Genomic DNA, 12,981 nt, shown 5'->3' on the forward strand with positions numbered 1-12,981 from the left:
TTTTGTTTAGTTTTGTTTATACATTGGCAATGTGTAATAGCTCTTTACTGTGGGGAGTTGGGGAGAGTGGGATGTTGGGAGATGGTGTTAAGAAAAGAAAAAAAAAAACTGTGGTACGTGCCAAGTGCCAATTGTCTCCTTGTAATAGGCATCAAAAGACCAACTTTTGTGTGTTACCATACAGGTGAACTCACTCCTGGGAAAGTAGGATTTTTCTCAGCCTCCTCAGAGAACCAGCGTCGCTCTTTTCTCTCCCAGCAGTAACGGGATTAGTCGTGCCATTGCTCTCCCAGCTTTCACGCCACTGTCTACTTCCCATCTTCTACTAATGTGATTATCCCAGCCCCTGTGGTCCAAGCAGAAGGACGAGGGATTCCTCTTCAGTTGCACATTCACGGTGCCTCACAGAATCCCCTCTCCAGCAACACCACCCAAATTCTCTAGCACCTCTGTAAGACCTGCTGGGCACAATTCAGATGCCATCTTAGTCAAAACAAGACAAAAATTAGACAAAAATTGCATTACGCCTCCATGCCTTGAGAATCACTGTGTCTCAACAGCTATTACTCCTACTGTGCAGTCCCAAGATTAGTTAATTACCAATGACCCACTACCTACTTATTTCACATCAGTGTGCTTCATGTCAAATTAGATTAGATTCAACTTTTTTTGTCATTGTGCAGAGTACAAGTTGTGGCCATAAGCCTACATACACCTTGCAGAATCTGCAAATTCTTAAATTTAAAAAACTAAATAAGGGACTATATATTATTTCTTACTGGCTTACAAAGCTATTTCACATAACAGATGTTTACATATAGTCCACAAAACAAAATAATAACGGAATTTCAACTATGACAAGTTTTAGCATGTTAATAGACATGACAGTGGTAATGCATTTGGTCTTGGCGGTCTGGATCTGCTATATGCTGCCGCTGCAGAGTAAGTACACATCACGTACACAGACAAATTAGCTGTGTCCCAAAGTTAAGTGCACACACTTCGGAGGGCACGGACTTCGAAGGCCACACCTCCGAAGTGCATGAAGGACGCCCCGCCTTCGCAGGATTTCCTAATTGCGCCACCAGGGGTTCCCAAATCTCTGACTCTGTCACATAGCAACTGTACGAGAGGACAGCTGACGAGAGGACCATCCTGACAGGATAGGTGGAGCCAGAATTGCTCATTTTTATTTTTATGTTTTACATCATAATGGAGGAGACGGTGGGAATGTTTCAGGGCTTAGCCAAGACCGAGGCCAGGTAAATTACACTGGTTTGCTGCGTTCTTAATTGCTGGATTACAGCTTTAAATACAGGTATTGGCTTGAAGCTTACTTGAATAATGTAATGATACATATGAAAAACTACAAACCACACACGCAAACACACACACACGTCTGGTTTGCTATCCTTGTGGGGACTCTCCATAGGCGTAATGGTTTTTCTACTGTACAGACCGTATATTCTATTGTCCTACACCAACCCTACACCTAAACCTATCCCTTCCCGGAAACTTTCTGCATTTTTAGATTTTCAAAAAACTTAATTCTGCGTGATTTATTAGCTTGTTTACCCGTGGGGACCTCAATTTAGGTCCCCACCGTGACATGAGTCTCCATGAGTCTGCGTGTATTCAGGTTTAAGTCCCCACCAGAATAGAAAAACAGGTACACACGCACGCGCGCGCGCGCACACTCACACACACACACACACACACGTTCAAATACTGACTGATATCTTACAAAGGTGTGATTTTATATCGTTTATTCTCTTGACCATGGTGATCATATGTAGACAGGTTTGCAACCTGGCTTTTTAGGCAGTTAAGCATAAGAATAAAAGTGTAAAAAAAAAAAATAATAATAATAATAAAAAAATAGGGCAATGTACAGCTCAATGTTCAGCGGCAGCTGTGACAGCTGAACAGTGCTCTGTTTGGCCGGTCAGAGTCCTTCAGATGCAGCCTCTGATATAGTTAGCAAAAATTTGTTAATATTCTGACAATAAATGTTGTTACTTTCACTTTCAAAATAAGCAGTGGTGGACTGTAAGGAAGTACATTCGTTAATAATTTTTCTCATACAAATGTGAAGTACTAACTTTTTTTTTCCTCACAAGACAGCAACATGACAAAAACATGGTCTTTTACAACATGACGCATTGTTGTAGATTAAACTACCCAACAGTATATGAAGTAGGCAACTTTAAATTTAATAACCTTGAACATATTCAGAAGTAAAATGCAACATACATTTGCATTTTATATGAGTACGCAAGATAATACTTTTACTTAAAGGATAGTTCACCCAAAAATGAAAATTTTGTAATCATTTACTCACCCTCAAGTTGTTCCAGGTTTGGAATTTAAATTTTTGGTTGAACTATCCCTTTAGCTAAGGTTTTAAATATGACTAGTACTTTTCCCCAATGTGGTATTAGTAGTTACTAAAAGTAGTTTACTAAAGTATCTCAATATTTCTTCTACCAGTTACTAGCTCTAAACAATTTCTCTTTTCCTTCTTTCCCTAAATCAGACCAGACCCCTTCTACTGCAGGATACAGCTGAATGTGCCAGCGCTGGACAGGTTTTTAATGGTTTTCGGCTGAGCAGGGAGGCCCTGACAGTGCTGCTGGATCTTCTGAGAAGTGAACGGCAACACAGATGGGGTGCCACAATCCAGACCCTGGTGTTTCTTTTCTGTCTGCCAGTGGTACATCATACAGAGTGGTCTCCAGAGTGTTTGCCATGCCTCATTCCACTGTCCACCGCATTGTCTTCCGAGTCGCTGAGGAGGTGCTGGCCATTCACCAAGAGATTCACCTCCCAAAGACCCCAGAACACATGGAGGCAGGGCTGGGTTCAAAATTTATGTTGTTTTTTTCTGATGTTAAACCTAAGCTATGTTGTAAATAGTTGTAAAAAGTACTTTCAGTAATGTATAGAACAATTTGTTTTAATGTGTAAAAAAAATTATTTACAAGACAAAAAAATAAACAGGAGAATGTTTTGTGAAAAAATATAAGCTGCATTAAAAAAATTAACAATGTTCATAATTACTTCTCTTTTATTTACTTCGTGAATATGCAAAACAAAAATACAAATTGTACAGAAAGTACTCAGCCTGCTTTCTCTTGCCGAATAAATAATGTATTTGTTAAGCATTCTCTCAAGAAGAGAAAACAGTCCCTCCATTCAATCCCTGCTCTCCTGTGCTCTTCTCTCCTCTGTCTCTCTCTCTGGAGTTTGATATCCTCCCAGAGTAGCTCCACCAGTTTCCACTCACTCCCTCACCTGTCCCAGGACACTTGCAATCCTAATAAACTAACTAATTTATTTGTAATAATAAAGCAAATAAACCATGCCTGTTAACAACAATAGCACAATGAATTTCAGCAAAAATGTGTGTATTAACTTGCTTACTTTGTGACATGCATACAAAATACTGAAGTGCTAAAGTTTGTTTAAAACATTTGTAGACGTATCTTGAATGACAGCACTACAAAAACACAACAAAGGGAAAGACTATTGCCTTATATAGTGGTTGTCTTATTGTTTGTGGGCTTTGTGTTAAAAAAAACCCTGGCTTTTAACACTTTCGCTAGGTATTTGAGTAAATGAAAACACAATACTTACATTTCAGTGTGAGTTCCCCCACAGAACTCTCACCCACCCTGTTCTTCTTCTTCTTCTTTTGATGTTTTATGGCGGTTGGCAAACCCGCCCTGTTCTTTGAATATAAACACCGTTGTCATCTGTGCGCAAGTGATTCTGGGATATGGTAGGGTGCGAAGTGTCCATCAAATGTACACTTAATTTTCCTGGGAAATGGAGGGTGCATTTGAAGTCGCTTTCGAAATACGGCAGCCTTCGTCACGCCACGGTGACGCAATCGGCCTTGGAATGCGGTCTTCGGAGGGTGCATTCTGAACTGGGACAGCTTACGTCGTGGCGCTGTGATGCAATCACACTTCAAATGCGCACTTTGGAGTCCGCACACTTCAGTTTGGGACAGACTTCGTCGCGCCGCTGTGATGCAATCGCACTTCAAATGCGCAATCCGGAGTCCACGCACTTCAGTTTGGGACACAGCTTGCATATTTTGCATGTCTCTCTTAGTTAACACACCTGATTCAGATAACCAGCTCGTTAGAAGAGAACTACGTGCATGAACTGTGTTCCAATTGATATGATCCCTAAACAGTGTCCATTGCTCCCTACTCCCCGAGTAGGGGAAATACGTTGAAGTTTTCTTTACTTTGGAACATTTATTCATGGATTTGCGCTGCGCCTCTGCCTGCAGCGTCTTCACATACAGACGAAACGTACTAGAGAAGTGTGACGTGTGACATAACATACCTCTGTAAATAAATATAATTTAAATTCATGTCTCGCACCTTTTAATGACCTTTGAATAGAACATATACACTCATTTCGAACTGGAATCATGGCGGAATATCCTGTGATGTCCACTTCCTAGGGCACTTACGGTAGAATAGAACAAACGTTGTACGTGATAAGAGATACATACGAAATATGCAGGGGGGGGAGTTCAGGGGGCGCGAGGACTGGGATTGGGAAACGCTGGCCTATGTGGTGACTGCATCCATTTCATATGTATAATAACTGTTTTTCCCAAAGACTTAGCTTATAGTAGCTGAAAAGTATTTAAAGTGAAACGTCTCCAGGTTACGCATGTAAACATTGTTTCCCTGAAGGGAATGAAATGCTGCGTCGAAACACTAAGGGAACGCCTTCAGCATGACCACGCTCTGAATCACATTTGTAATCAGTCCAATAGATGGGCGAGACGTCACGGGCGGGAGACATAATGACCAGGAAGCTATAAAAGCATGTGCTGTGGAACCGGCGTCAGCTTCTAGGAATGAAGCAAGCGCTTGCAGGGATGCCGGAAGTAGGGCCTGAGACGCAGCATCTCATTCCCTTCGGGGAACCATGATTACATGCATTCAGGAACTCGAGCTGTGTCGAAACGCTAAGGGAACAAGTATGCCCACGCCACCAGACAGACAAATCCCTGCAAAGTTGTGGAAGCTAGGGCAAGAGAACAGAAGAGCCCGAAGTGGCTCGCATATCTAGGCCATAGAACCTGACGAACGTTAGGGGCGTGGACCAACCCCGCAGCGTTAAAGATGTCCTGCATAGACACACCTGCTAAAAAGGCCTTGGAGGCCGCCACACCTCTAGTAGAGTGAGCCTTGACCCCCCAATGGCGAGGGGAGATCAGAGGACTCGTAAGCATTAGAAATGGCATCAACTATCCACCGACTGAGGGTCTGCTTCGTAGCAGGAAGACCCCTCTTAGGGGGACCATAGCAAACAAGCAGTTGGTCCGCCCTTCTCCAAAGGGCAGCTCTGTGGATGTACATGTCAGTTGGTCCGCCCTTCTCCACAGGGCAGCTCTGTGGATGCTCGCACTGGACACTTACAGTTAAGCTTCTGCTGGTCGGACAGAAGGCCTGTAGCACAATAGGCTGTGGTGTAACAGAGGGAACTTTAGGTGCATACCCCACTCGAGGGTAGAGAAATACTTTGGCCATGCCGGACGCAAAGTCAAGATAAGAAGGGGCCACTGAGAGGGCCTGCAGATCCCCAACTCTCTTTAGAGAAGATATCACCAGAAGGAAGGTAGTCTTTATAGTGAGATAACGATCAGAAATCTCTCCAATAGGCTCGAATGGAGGCTTACAGAGAGCTTCTAGCACCACAGCCAGGTCCCACGGGGGGACGCGATATTGTACTGGGGGCCTCAGCCTCAGCGCACCGCGGAGGAAACCTGTAACTAGGGGATGTCTGCCCACTGACTGTCCACCAATAGGGGCGTGGTAGGCCGCAATGGCCGCTATGTAGACCTTTAGGGTGGAGTGGGTCAACCCTGTGGAAAAACGAGCCTGCAGGAACTCCAGAACTGTACCAACCGGGCAGTTAGCAGAGTCGAGCTGGTGGTCTCCACACCAAGAAATTAAAAGTTTCCACTTCAAGGCATACAGTTTCCTCGTTGAGGGAGCTCTGGATTGGAGGATGGTCTCAACAACCTCAGTTGAGAGACCAGAAGCTATGAGTTGTGCCCCCTCAGGGGCCACACCCATAACTTCCACAGCTCCGGGCAGGGGTGAAAGATCGTGCCCTCCGCCTGTGAGAGGAGGTCCCTCTTGATGGGGATCTCCCATGGAGAGCCATCGAGAAGGGAAATGAGGTCCGAGAACCATACTCGGCCCGGCCAGAACGGGGCTACTAACAACAGATGGGCCCCGTCCCGGCGCACTCTCTCCAGAACTCCCGGGAGCAGAGCGATCGGGGGAAAAGCGTACAGATGAAGCTTCTGCCAAGTCTGCACCATAGCGTCCAGTCCGAGAGGAGCTGGATGAGTCAGAGAGAACCAGAGGGGACAGTGCGGTGTCAGGTGGTTGATATAAGAGACCACCACTGTGTTGTCGGTGCGCACCAACACATGACGATCTCTTAGGTCTGGAAGAAAGTGTTTCAGTGCTCGAAACACGGCCAGCATCTCCAGGCAGTTGATGTGCCAAGTGAGATGGCGACCGCTACACAGACTGGCCACTCATGACCACACCCCAACCGATGAGGGACGCATCCGTCGCTAGCGTTACAGGGCGACAAGGAGCTCCCAGCACCGGGCCCTGAGACAAGAACCAAGGTTTCTTCCACGTCTAAGGCACGTAGGCACCTCCGCGTGACCTTGAGCATGCAAACCGGGTTTCGCCTTGGGAAGAACCCCTTGGTCTTGAGCCACCACTGTAGGGGTCACATGTACAGCAGGCCAAAAGGTATGACGTTGGACGTAGCTGCCATCAGACCCAGCAATCTCTGAAAATGCTTGACAGTGATTGACTGGCCTTCTCTCACTCTCTTGACTGCGGTGAGGATTGACTCCTCACCGAGCAGGGGACAGATGTGCCTGCATCGTGGTCGAATCCCACACCACACCCAAATAAGTGGTCCTCTCAGCTGGAGAAAGCACACTTTTCTTGGCGTTTAGTCTTAACCCCAACTCTTTCATGTGAGCAAAAATGACATCTCGATGTTGAAATGCCATCTGCTCCGATTGAGCTAAAATCAACCAATCGTCGATATAATCGAGTATGCGGATGACCTGGAGTCGCAGGGGAGCCAGAGCTGCATCCACACATTTTGTGAAAGTGCGGGGTGAGAGTGCAAAGCCGAAAGGAAGAACCCGATATTGATAAGCTTCGCACCCGAAAGCAAACCTCAGGAACTTCCTGTGACTAGAAAGGATGGAGACATAGAAGTATGCATCTTTTAGATCGATCGTGACAAACCAGTCCTCGGACCTGATCTGAGACACGACTTGTTTGAGTGTGAGCATCCTGAACTTCAGTCACATGACTGAGCGATATAACTGATGCAGATCTAAAATCGGACACAACCCCCCATCCTTCTTTGGAACTATAAAGTATCCCTGCAAACAAGCCTGCACTGGCCCTTTATGGGCCCACTTAGGGCTAGCCTTAGGGCCCCCAGCGGGCTGCCAGTGCAGGGCCCCTGAGAATTTGCTTATTGGCAAAACGTTGGCCCCTTAGCGGTGGCCATGGACGGGCAGCCCTCACTTAGCCCCCAGGAAGCCCTCACTATGCCCACACAGGGCCCGCACTATTAATCTACAACAATACATCTGTTTCACTTTAAATACTTTCCAGCTACTATAACTTAAGTCTTTGAGAAAAAAACTGTTATTATACTGATTATCCATCTGAAATGGATGCAGTCACTGTCAGCAGAGATACACGGGACACTGAGGTAAGGTGAAATATAAACAGCAGGTTTATTGAACACAGAGCGAGGAGAATCCAGGTAAGTGAGCGGGGAGTGGGAAAAGTCTCTTGGGTCTTATCTGAGTATTAAAGTCCAATTCCTTTCCAGGGAATCCGGGGAAATCCAGGAGCGGAGAGACGGTGCAGCTCAGGAACGGTGGAGATCGAGGAGCAGATAGATCGGGCAACTAGCAGGTGAGTAAACACAGGTTAGAGCCAGGTAAGTCAAACATACTATGTATGAGACCAGACAGTGAGTGTGCGGGAGGAGTGCGAGGGTATAGTGCTGCTGATGAGTGCTGACAGGTGGCGGTGCTCAGTAATCAGGTGATTGTGATCTGGTGAGTGTAGTTGGTGGAGACTGAGTGATTGTGATGACTCCCTGACAGTCACCACATAACTAATGTCTGTATTGTCAAAAATGTACAGTAGTCAATAGGGCCCCCAGCGGGCTGCCAGTGCAGGGCCCCTGAGAATTTGCTTATTGGCAAAACGTTGGCCCCTTAGCGGTGGCCATGGACGGGCAGCCCTCACTTAGCCCCCAGGAAGCCCTCACTATGCCCACACAGGGCCCGCACTATTAATCTACAACAATACATCTGTTTCACTTTAAATACTTATATAGCCAAAAATGTAAATACACAAAAGTACAAAAAGAAAAGAAAGCAAACAAAGCAATGTAAGACTGTAAGATTTCGTCGTGAAAGTTGATGTGTGCGAAAGTCCTATCTGTAGTACATCAATGTCCAAACACTGTCCATAGCTGAAGTTGACTGATAGCAAATGAATAATCCAACCTCTTGTAATGAAAACATGCTACGGCTCTCAAACACCACACTCTTCCTAACCAGGAACAGTCAAACATAGTCCAGACTATGGTCCCACGTCGAAAAGAACTTTAAATCCATATTCAAACTGGACCATGATGTGGTAACCTCACCAATAAAGAGTCCTTCTAAAATGCATACAAATACACGGACTTAAACTCTTAGCATCAATCCAAACATAGGCCATACATACATGTAACATCTCTGCAAAAAACATCAGCAATGTACACTTAAAAAAAAAAAAAACTCCTTACTTTAGACTTTAGACTGTTTTTGTTCTTGGAGCAACAGTGCACTTGTAATGGCCATTATTTTTTAAAAGAAATCACAACTTGTGTAATATTATTACAATTAAACTAACTGTATTCTGTTGTAATTTCAATTTAATCTAAAACGACATGTACTTCTGTACTTAATTTTCAGCTACCATTACTCCAGTTCAGTGTCTTCAGTGATCCTTCAGAAATCATTCTAATATGCTGATTTGCATGCGTTTAAAAAATCTATCTCAAAAAGACCAAATCCATGTCAAAATATTACTATACCAAAATGGCAATTTGACTCTCCTTAAATCAGAGGGATCCTTTGCAAGTTCTGTCTGAGTTGGCATGGGTTTCCTCTAGGTGCTTCAGTTTCCCCACAGTACAAAGACATGCAGAACAGTTGAATTAGAGAGCCTAAATTGTGTGTGTGTGTGTGTGTGTGTGTGTGTGTGTCTGGAAGAAAAATAATGACAAGTGTCTTTGAAACAATAAACATGCTGAAAAAAATAATGCATTGCATTAACAGTGTTTGCAATTTTAATGCCTTGCATTTTCAGGGCTTGTAATTTTAGGGGCTGAAATTCTACATAGTAGAATATTTCATTTCAAAATATTTCACACACATTTTCATAATTAAAAAATTCAACTATGCATATGAAGTGGACAGCACATTCCAGGGCCCAGTTTATGGTGGGGCCCCTCTCTGACCACAATAGTGGACAAAGGTTTGCTACATTTTGATTGGATCTTGGTGGACTAACATAAGCAAACTGTCCAACGCCATCAGATAGAGATGCTAGGACAATGGCCAGACACCTCTTAGAGGGCAAGAAGAAGATCTCTGGTACCAAGCACGGGAAGGACAGGACCTCTCTTTGGTCAAAATGCAGTTTCTGCCTTTCACCCATCTAGAGATGAATTCACGGGAAGGACAGGACTTCCTATTGGTCAAAATGAATTTCTGTCCTTGAGACTGATCTCCAGACACAGCAGCAGTGGGTGAAACAAACAGAGATCACAGAGGTCCATCCAAATCCATTCATATAACTGCAAACCACAACACAGTGTCCTCCCGCTCTGATGGAAATGGCCAGTCACAGCACAGAAATGGAGCAGCACAATTGCAATCTCCTCCATATCGGGAAGGGATAAAGGTACCCTTCCTAAAGACACTCCTTGTTCGGAGTCTACGGTACATCCAGAGAAACGATAGCAGATACACCCATTCTGAGTCTCAGTCCTGTCAAGGAGGGGACTGTCACAGATACAAGTTCTGAGTCTTTCGCCTCTTACAAGGAAGGCAGCAACAGATAAACCACCATTCTGAGTCTGAGTCCTATGAGGGATAAGACGTTAACTGATACACCGTCTCTGGCTTGCAAGGGTGAGATAATATAGCAGCTACAACCAACGTTCTGAGTCTCCCATCCAGAGAGACAGAAACAGACATTCCATGCTCCTAATCTCCATCTTTTGAGGCAGCAACAGATACAACCACGTTCTGAGCCTCCTGCCTACGAGGAAAGAGATATTCTATGTTCCCAGTCTTCATCCAGCAAGACAACAACAGATGCAGCATATCCTGAGTCTCCATCCTAGAGAGACAGGGTGGATGGACCCAGTTCTGAGTCTTTAGCCCAGAGAGGCAGAAGACACACAGACACTGGCTCCGGCGAGCAAACCTTCAGTTCAAGGTACTTTTGCTTGCGTGTTCCAAGCTAAGAACCTTCTGCACCTACTCCAGGGCCACATATGCATGTTCCAGATTTTAGGACACTTTGGTGCTAAAGGAGATTAGCATCCTACAGCGCTTCATGTTCAAGACTGTTGAAACAGATTCCTGCTCCTTTCTCCACGGCATTGCTACCATCACAGTCAGTTGAAGAAGTCACTGCCACCGGACTGCTCAGTTGATCACAGAGAACGTAACTATCACTTATCCAAACCTCTTCCAGAGACCTTGGTATTGTTGTATATTATCAGTATATGATTTTTCTAATTTACATACATCATCATCTTCAACCCCAACAAGGAAGAATTCACCAGCCCCACTCCCAAACCAGAGCCCAGCCAGCCTTCTAGCAACGAAACGGAGCTATCACTTGACCCCTCCGCAGACGCGGAGCCAGAGCCTGCCGCGACTAAAGTGCTAGAGGATGTAGCCTAGATTATTGCCCTGGAGCCTGATCCCAATAACGAGTCTGACCAGGTGTGTGAGCCGGCAACAATGCCCATTCCAGTGGGGATTCTCATGGAGTATGAGGGCATGGAAGAAGGCCTCGTCCACATCCCCACCACTAAGGGTGAGCTGCAGCTGGCCTCTGTAGATTTACTTTCTCTTTTTGACCCTTTATTTTCTTTCCCGGCGTTCCATTCGGAAGGGCTCATCCCTATGCCCTAATCCCTTCAAAAGGTTTACCCTCCAGAGTGAGAGCTACAAAGGGTTGAAGGGTGTAGGTGACCAAACATCTGTTTCTTGAAGTGCCCTTCTGTGTCATCATCACGTGCCCACACGGAGGCGCCGTCATCATGCAAATAATCTGTGCAAAGGATCGTGGGAGCCCGAAGTGTCCATCAGTTGTACCCTTCGAAATCCTTCATTCCGAAGGGTCCTTTGAAGTGGCCAGTTTTGAGCACTTTGGTTTGGAACGACCCTTCAATATGGCGGCCATGATTGTTTTCACTCCGAAGTGCCCTTTGGAGGGCGATATATCCCGTTTGGAACGCACCGTTTATCTCTGCCCAGCTTTGTCGGTATATCTTCTTCGCTGGTTATAGCCAGTCCTGAATTTGCCCTGAGTTTTTACTGGTTTCTCCCAGTCATGATTATATGGAATTTACGCTGGTTCCATCCTGCCCTAAATCCTCTGTGTCTCCGCTGGTTTTGTCCAGCCCTGACCCTCCTGAATTTCTCAAGCTCCCATCCCACCTCTGCCTTCTGGTTCTGTCTTTGTCTCAATCTCTAGTCTATTATCTGCCTATCCGTCTCTTCACTCTCTGCCAGCTCCAGCATATGCCACTCCAGTCCAGCCTCAAGAACCATCACCTCTACTTTTGCCTGTCATTCTGCTAGACCTGCTGCACTTCCTCGCCTCTTCAGTTCAGCTTCAGTCCTGCACCTGCCTGCCACCACATCCCACTCTAGCCAAGCACTCAGCCCCAGCTATACTGCTGTCCATCACCCCTCTGCACACCCTCAGACTGCTCTCGCCTATGTGGGTCCACATTGGGGATTCCTACCATCAGTTCTGCCTTGGCGTGAGGCATTTAATACACAGAGCCATATTTCACTGACAAGCTACGAAAAACTGCGTTCATAATAAAAGGCGATTTGTCTGCGATTATGAACGTGATATTGCGATGTTTGTCAGTGAACTACGGCTCTGTGTATTAAATGCCGCTCCATCTGAAAGCATGTGATGGAGATTTACTACTAATCACAGAACCGGCTTTACTGACAAGATGCGCATGACAATCATATGCGATTAATTGCACAGCACTAGTGGGATCCTGTCATTTTGATGCAGTAGTTCCTCCTGTGGTGCAAGCACTACCTGTACAAGCACTGCTGTGTGCAACACATGTACATGGCACAGTCCTGCTTTCATGTTAGGGGAAAACACATGAGGAATGGAGGCTTCATCCTCAGACAGTCATAAAGATTTAGAACATATACAGGAGAGTGCACATTGATAGGTTTGCCTTCGTAGAGACCATCCACTTTCCCCTGTGACATGCTGGATGCTTTAGTTCACAAGTTGCCGGCAATGCAAAAATACATATTCCTCAATATGTATTCCCTCAAATATGTATGTCTTCTCCATCATCTGCAAGATTCAAAAGAGCAGAAAGACTCCAAAGTGGCCCTACTGGTGACTCCAAAGTGGTTCCTAGAAATGGTGGAGCCTCTATATACTACTTGGTAGATACTGCTCTAAATCGCATCTAACCTCTCTAAACCTTTCTCTTTAAACCTTCAATCTTTCATCCTTAGCAAAAGATGTAAAACCTACATGCTTAGCCTCTCAGCACAGCTTGCCAGGATTGTGTAGGTAATCTTGATAGCTAAGAACATCA

This window comes from Sinocyclocheilus anshuiensis, unplaced genomic scaffold, assembly GCF_001515605.1.
Source record: "Sinocyclocheilus anshuiensis isolate Anshui unplaced genomic scaffold, SAMN03320099.WGS_v1.1 scaffold431, whole genome shotgun sequence".
NCBI lineage: Eukaryota > Metazoa > Chordata > Actinopteri > Cypriniformes > Cyprinidae > Sinocyclocheilus > Sinocyclocheilus anshuiensis.